Source organism: Phyllobates terribilis, unplaced genomic scaffold (genome assembly GCF_046119375.1).
Source record: "Phyllobates terribilis strain yellow unplaced genomic scaffold, ASM4611937v1 Scaffold_4__5_contigs__length_816908805, whole genome shotgun sequence".
Lineage (NCBI taxonomy): Eukaryota > Metazoa > Chordata > Amphibia > Anura > Dendrobatidae > Phyllobates > Phyllobates terribilis.
The window spans coordinates 100,197,208-100,205,322 of record NW_027362764.1 but is presented as its reverse complement, the minus strand read 5'-3'; positions in this window follow the sequence as shown (position 1 = coordinate 100,205,322).

The following is an 8,115-nucleotide window of genomic DNA, read 5'->3' as shown; positions in this document are numbered from 1 at the left end:
ACAACACCATGAGGATGTGTGTAGATTACCGGAAAATCAACCGTATCACACACAAGGATGCGTACCCCTTACCAAGGATAGAGGAGTCTTTGGCTGCTTTAAGATCTGCTAACTTCTTCTCTACCTTGGATCTCACTAGTGGGTACTGGCAGGTTCCTGTAGCAGAGGCGGACCGGGAGAAGACCGCATTCACCACCCCGATGGGACTTAGCGAGTTTACCTGCATGCCGTTCGGACTCTGCAATGCACCAGGAACCTTCCAACGATTAATGGAGTGTTGTCTGGGCCACAGAAACTTTGAGACGGTCCTGTTGTACCTGGACGATGTCATCGTATATTCCAAGACGTATGAGGACCACCTGAAACACCTGGCGGAAGTGTTCGAAGCTCTGGCAAGCTACGGCCTAAAGGTGAAACCCTCCAAGTGTCACCTCCTGAAACCAAAGGTGCAGTACCTGGGACACGTGGTGAGCGCTGATGGAGTGGCTCCCGACCCTGATAAGATCACCGCAATTAAGGAATGGCCAAGTCCCTCCAGTGTAAAGGAAGTGCGGCAGTTCCTCGGGTTGGTAGGCTATTACCGCAGATTCATCCCCAGTTTCACCAAGAAGGCAGCTCCTATGCAGGACCTCCTGATAGGCCAGTCCCGGAAGGCCAAGAACCAGAAGCCACCCTTCAGATGGGAGAAGTTAGAAGAAGAGTCCTTCCGCCAGCTGAAGATGGCCCTCACGGGGGATGAAATCCTGGCGTACCCTGATTATAGCCAGCCCTTTGTCCTCTACACCGACGCAAGTAACATCGGGCTAGGAGCCGTGCTGTCCCAGATCCAGCAGGGGAAAGAACGAGTAATCGCTTACGCCAGCCGAAAACTGCGACCCACCGAAAGAAACCCTCAGAATTACAGCTCATTTAAGCTAGAGTTCCTGGCAGTGGTGTGGGCAGTCACCGAACGCTTTAAGCACTACCTCGCTTCTTCCCGGTTCACCGTGTACACGGATAACAACCCGTTGACACACCTGGACACGGCAAGACTCGGTGCCCTAGAGCAGAGATGGATGGCCCGTCTGTCCAACTACGAGTTCACAATCAAATACCGGGCAGGACGCTCCAATACCAACGCGGACGCCCTGTCCAGGATGCCAAACCTACCGGACGTAGGAGAAGATCCAGAGGGACTGGAAGAAGTCGAACTCCCCGCGTTCCACCGTCATGGGACTATCCAGTATTCCCATCGGGTAAGGAGTAAGCAAGCCGCTACGTTTAACCCCTTGCCTCACTACAACTGGGAGGAAACGCAAGACAGTGACCCTGCCGTCCGGCTGGTGAAGGAGATGCTGACTCGGCCAGAGGCTCGCCTTGACCCAGACGCTCCGGAGGAAGCCAAGCAACTGTGGGCTGAGAAGAGTCGACTGTTCCTTTACAAGGGGAAGTTGTGCCGCAGAATGGTTAACTCCCGGACACATGAACTAATCTGGCAAGTAGTGGTGCCACGGAGAGATGCAGCCATGGTGATGGAAGCATACCACGACGGGGCTGGACACTTCGGATGGAAGAAGCTGGAGTTCCTGCTGCGTGGGCGGTTCCACTGGGTAGGCATGAGGGGAACCATCGAGAGGTGGTGCAGAGACTGTGGCCCGTGCAACCTAAGAAGGAAGGACCGTGCCAGCCAGAAGACTCCCCTGCAGTCCATCGTCACCCGGCAGCCATTGGAACTGGTAGCCTTGGATCATGTAAAACTGACCCCAAGCAGAAGTGGCTACGTCTACGCGTTAACCATTGTGGATCATTACTCCCGGTTCTTGGTTGTCGTCCCCGTTAAGGACTTAACGGCTCAAACAGCAGCTAGAGCCTTCCAGCAGCACTTCTGCCGTCCACACGGGTACCCGGACCAAGTGCTGACGGACCAGGGACCTGCCTTTGAAGCGGAGGTCTTCCAAGAATTCTGCACTCTGTATGGCTGCCGGAAGATAAGGACGACACCCTATCATCCGCAAACTAATGGACTTTGTGAGAAAATGAACCAGGTGGTGATAGATCTTCTGGAAACATTGCCCCTGGAAGAACGCAGTCTGTGGCCTGAGAGGCTGCCCGACCTAGTGGACCTATACAACCACATCCCGGTAGGTTCCACCAACTGTACCCCGGCTTACCTAATGAGGGCGAGACCTGGTAAGTTACCTGTTGACCTGGAAATGGGAGTCCTGACACCCGAGGACACTTCACCAGAAGCAGACTGGGACACAGAGAGGCAGCAGCAGTACCGGAAAGTACAGGAGAGCGTGGAGCGAAGTCTCTGTCAGGCTAGGGAAAGACAAGAGAAAACTTACAACCAGTATGCTCCCGCTGTTCCCCTGGTACCCGGAGAGCAGGTCTTGAAGAGGAAAAGACGGCTCCACACGTTGGACGACCAGTGGGAGAAGGACCCGTACACCGTACTGCCCTCAAGCCACGAGAACCCGAAAGTCTGTACCATCAGTAAAGACGGAGGGGAGACCATAGCCATTGTATCCCGGGATCACCTGAAGAAGTGTCCTGAACAGCTACGGAACCCTGAAGAGGAACAAGAAGACCATCGACCCGTAGAGGAAAGGGAAGATATGGTAAGTACTGTGCTCGGAGACTTCCCTCGGTCCTGGACTCAAGTCAATGGTGCAGTTGTGGTACCCGTCCTCACGTTCCTCCAACCAGCATCCCAAGTGCCTACGGAGCAACAGGTAGAGCTGGAAGAGCAGCCGGTCCAGGAGGCAGAAGACTCCACACAAGCAGAACAGGAGGATCAACCCTCTGCTTATAGTGAGCCTGCCGTACCCCTAGTGAGCCAAAGAGCCGGTAGACAGCTGCCCAGTTTACCCTTGACAGCTCCTACACCCTGTAGTTCAGGGCTAGACAGTCAGCTCCGTAGGTCCACTAGGGCCACTAGAGGCCAGTTACCCGCACGTTGGAGGATTTGAAGTGTATAAATTGTTTTATTTGTGGTTACCTGTTTTTCTTGTTGCTTGTGTATAATTATGTGTTTCTAGTTATTTATAGGAGTCCTTGGTGGATTTACCGGGAATCCTTTGTGTATAGTTGGAGCGTAACCCAGGACGGACTAAAGACTGTTAAGGACTCGGGGCAGGACAGACCCCTACCTGGTTACGTCTCCCTGTTTTGGTGAAATGGACACCTTGCTTTTCTTCAAAACTGCACCCGGTTGCGGACACGCCGTAACCATCTTTATGTGTTTTTCTTATTGTATTATTATTGTTTATACCTTGTTATGTTTTTCTAAAAATATGTTTAGTCCCGGAGTACTAAATTTCACTAGGGGGGAATGTGGCACCCCAGGGGTCTGGTTTCCACAGTAACAGCAATGTTATGTCTGAGAGCAGGTGGGAGGTCTCTTGGTCAGGGATCCTATGCATGCCACACCTCCTGCCCAGTCCTGGGAGGGGAAGAACTTCCCCTATATAAACCTAGGGCTGAGGCAGGGTTAGGGAGTAGAGAAGAAGTAGAGACAGAGAAGCAGATATAGGAAAAGAACATCAGGAGCTCTGTGGGAGCAGTGCTACAAGGAGTCAGGGGCTGGCAGCTGCAGAGCTCGCCCTGACTGAGAAGTTATCACCGGACCCGGAGTCCGAGGCTGTGGGGACTAACTCCTATCCAGCAGCAGAAACCGACCGGCAGGGGATTGCAGGTCCTCTGGCCCAGAAACCCGAAGGCACGGTCACACGCGTGGGACCAGCACCGCCGTCGTGGAGCGGAAGCTACTAGAAGGCCCCGAGTCACCGGCCATACGGGTGAGCACCACACGGTACACTCAGGGACGTGGGCTACTTATACCCGCTTCTAGCAAGGTAGCCAGAAGAGTATTGTTAGTTTGGGAGGCCTACAACTCCGCCTGGCCAGGGGAGATCCCCTCTGCTCAAGGACTGACCAGGCCCCAATCGCTAGCCAGTACTCCGGGAGGGTCTATCGTTGTCACCAGTAAAGACCCTGAACTACACCGTACCGTCTCCGAGTGGTTCCTGCTACCCCCATCATCCACGTCGGCTGCCCTGAGGCCATACCCCTCCCGTTGGGGGTTATACTATCACGCTGCACAATCCTACCACCGGCCTCAGCGGTCTGCCCTGCAGCAGCAGCTCCTTAGCTGTACTCAACGGGTGGCGTAGTCGTCCAACATCTACCGCTAATACAGCGCCACTTAGTCTGACTCCCTGGGCACGGACCGGATCACCGCCACGAGACTACAACCCTCAAGAGATCCGGCTCCGGGTAAGCTCCCGCGTGCGCAACGCAGCGCGACACAGGCCCAGGGGCGCGTCACATGCACCGCCTTCAGCGGCCATTTTCCCGAAGCCCATGGGAAATCTATGGGAGAGGTGACATCACAGACACCGACATCTTCTGAGAGCCCAGGGCTCCCCAGCATCACCCCGTTGCTGCACCGCCAGCCTCCTGAAGCAGCCGCCCTGTCTCCTGTGACTCCCCTCCACCATAGCCATCCCCCTGATAAGCTCACTTCGGATTATAAAACGCACCCCCATTTTCTTCCCAAATTTGGTGGAAAAAAAGTGCATCTTATAATCCAAAAATATGGTAAGTTTTATTTTCCCTGCAGTCACTCGCTTCCATTCTTCAGGCTGTGAACAGTCAGCGCTGGCCACACAGTGACTTTGCTGTAACCACTCCCACTACACGTTGACTGAAAGCCTACTCAGCTCACACACTAAAGAGAAGGATGTCAGTCAAAGAGTAGGGGGAGTGATTACAACACGTTCACTGTGCACATGTGGCACCCTGCTGTGCACAGGTACCACAGGACCCAGGGTGCATGGACGGACTTCTCCACAAGAGGCCCTCATTACATACAGACACCTCCACCCTTCCACCTCATACCACCAGAGGGAGCCCGTTAGAGATATATATATATATAGAGGGTGGAGCCAGGCAGTCAGTTCAGTTGGAGAGAGTCAGTCAGAGAGAGTCTGAGAGCGTGCTGACGCTGAGAGCAGCGAAGACGCAGCTCGTCTGCTGCTGAGTTCTGAGGGCCCCGAGTGTGGCCGATGGCAAAGAGGAGAAAGGAGTTAAGGGGGCAGAGGAGCATCATAGGCTCTCCCCGATATATAAACCGGACACCGGGTCCGCGCCTACAGGGTCCCTTTATACCCAGTAGGGATCACAAGCATTCCAGGAGGACTACAAGTCCCTGGACGACCTGAAGCTAGACCCATCACAGGACCAGGAACCACGAAGGCCCCAGCGTTACCAGGGATAGTGGTTGCCAGCAGAAGGTCCTACTACCGAGTGACAGGTGAAGGAACAGTACGACACATAAGCTAGGCCAAGTTGCAGGCTGGCCAGGAGCATACAGAGAGGCAGACATGGACCAGGAGGCCTTATACCCGCTCACTGGGGAGAAGTCCTGAAGTGCACCCATCCTACCGAGTACCCTGGACCATACCTGACATCCGCACCAGTAAAGGTATTGAAGCAAATCCCCTGTCTCTGTCAGTTACTCCTGCTGCGCCATCCGCCTGCACTACAAGTCCCAGCATCACCACCATCACACTCCATACTGCCCCGGGGGCCCGCTCCACCTGTGGGGAGCAGAAACACCTCAGCTGCCATCCCATCACCCCCCGGAGGTCTGCAGCAGCGCTGGTAAACCTTACCAGGTACCACAGGTGGCGTCACAAACTATTTATTTTATTTTTCCTATCCAAGTTACAATTCCCCTCTTTGGTTGACCGCCCTGGGCCACGGACCGGGCCAGCCACTGTGACATACCCCCCCAGAATCCATAGGCCCGGCTGCCGAGTACCTTATTGCCCCAGGGGCGCGTCACACAGCTCCTGATCTGGACTGATGACTGGAATCGAGCCGCAACAGGGAGATTATGATGTAATTTTCTCTCTGCAGCCCAACTCCCAATCAGACAGCTGCACATGTTTTATCCCTGCAGATTATCACTGTCACTGCATGAAAATAACGTGGGTTTTTTTGCTGACATGTTTTCTTTAAGATACAATAGCTTTTTATTCACCAGTGTACCACAGTTAACTTGCCACATACATTGCAAATTTGCAGCAGATGACACAAGCTGAATGATTTGGCTTATTGGCATATACATTTTACCAGTAAAACATTTTGTTATCAGCTCACTACATTGGGCGGATTGTTCTGGAATTTAATTTGCTGATTGGCAGTGCAGTTGCAGAAATACATGCACTTGTGTGCACACATTGGTATTTGGTGCAGAAAAATCTGCACCAAATACCAGAGTCTTGGCAGAAAAACAGTGTAAAATATGTGCATCTTTGTTGTGTTTCTAATGGGTTTTACTTACGTTTATTTTTTCACATCCATTTGAATTGGTAAAAAACGCAGAAAGAGATGACACGCTGCAGATTAGAAAAAATGGTTTGATTGTTCAAGTATGCAAAGAAAAAAAATCAGCAGTCTATGCATGAGATTCCAGAAATCTCATTCACTTTGCTGGTACTACAAAATGCTGTGTTGTTTTTCCGCAGTAAAAACGCACAGTAAAAACACAGCAGAAAAAAGTGCAAGAAAAATCTACATGTGAACAAACTCTTAATGTGCCAATTTCTACCTGTACTACATGTACTGTACTGCCCTCTACATGTCCAACATTGGATGTATTGCTCTCTGACTGTAATATATGTACTGTGCTACTTTCTACCTGTGCTACATGAACTGTACTGCTCTCTGCCTTTTATTACATGCACTTTACTGATATTACTTGTATTATATTGTTCATTACTAGTGATGAGCGAGCACTAAAATGCTAGGGTGCTCGTTGTTCGAGTCGAGCAAATTGGAATGCTCGAGTGCTCGGTCCGAGTAACGAGCCCAATGTAAGTCTATGGGAAATTCGAGCATTTTTCCGACGGCTCCCCCGGCGGTCTGCAGAGGGCCTAAAAATTGCCCAAATAGATGGGAACAGTGCTCAAATTATATGGGAACAGCATGGGGAAGACCCCTGGAAGCATTTCTGACTCCCAGGTCACTGCTGTCAACAATGTTGTCAGAGGTATTACGCCACTTTTCTGGACTCATAATAAAACATGCAAAAATGAAACCAAAATGTATTTTCCTGGGAAATATGTTAAAGAACATCCTTTCCAGGGTAATGACTTGTATATAAGGCAAAATAAATAGCCAAAAACAAAAATGCTCCTCCACACCTTGGGCTATGTTCACACGTAGCGTTTTTGATGCGTTTTTTGCACTTTCCCATTGCTTTCAAGCAAGACAAATGCATTCACTGGCAAATGTCATTTTAACATTTTACAACCCTATCTGGCCATGTGGTGAGAAACACATCATCAGACACATGCATACAGTGCTGAAAAGACATGGGAACAGCATGGGGAAGACCCCTGGAAGCATCTCTGACTCCCAGGTCACTGCCTAAAAGTGTGCCCATCATAAGTGATCCTTGGCGCTTGTGAAGATACCTCTCCTGCCATTCACCTGTCGTTGCAGATTTGCAACAATCACCGTCCACGTCCTTGTCCCAGCGCAGCATTCAGTTGACCCTACCCCATTTCTTGGAATGCAAGCGCAAGTATGCATCCAGCCTCCCATCCACAGGCCGCAATAGTAAACTGCCATATTTCTGGGCAGCTGCTTGCACTTGAAATGTGGCCTTTTAGGCTCGTGGAGGCGCAAGCTGTCCACAACCTCATGGCGGCGGGGGCCGGGTGTCCATACTCTGTCCCCAGCCGCCACTATTTCTCCTGGTGTTGTCTCCGCCTTCTACAAGCACGGGTCCCACAACATTACACGTGCCCTCCCCAATGCACTTACTGGGAATGACCGCCTAACCACAAACACGTGGACAGGTGAATGTGGCCAGGGACGGTACAAAGCCAGTCCACATTAAAAATGCAGCCATAGAATGTCCGGGAACATTCCCACACACTTTTCTTAGCCAGGGCTGCTTCTCGGCAGGATTGGATGGGTCCACCAGAGAGTCCTCGGGTGGGCCCTGGCTTCTCCATCAGCAGAGTTCATGATAGGCGCAAACTTTGCAGCTGCTATGGGGCTCTAGAGCGGGGGAGAAAGGTGGGACCTCAGAATCAAATCCTTTGGTGGGCCCAATGT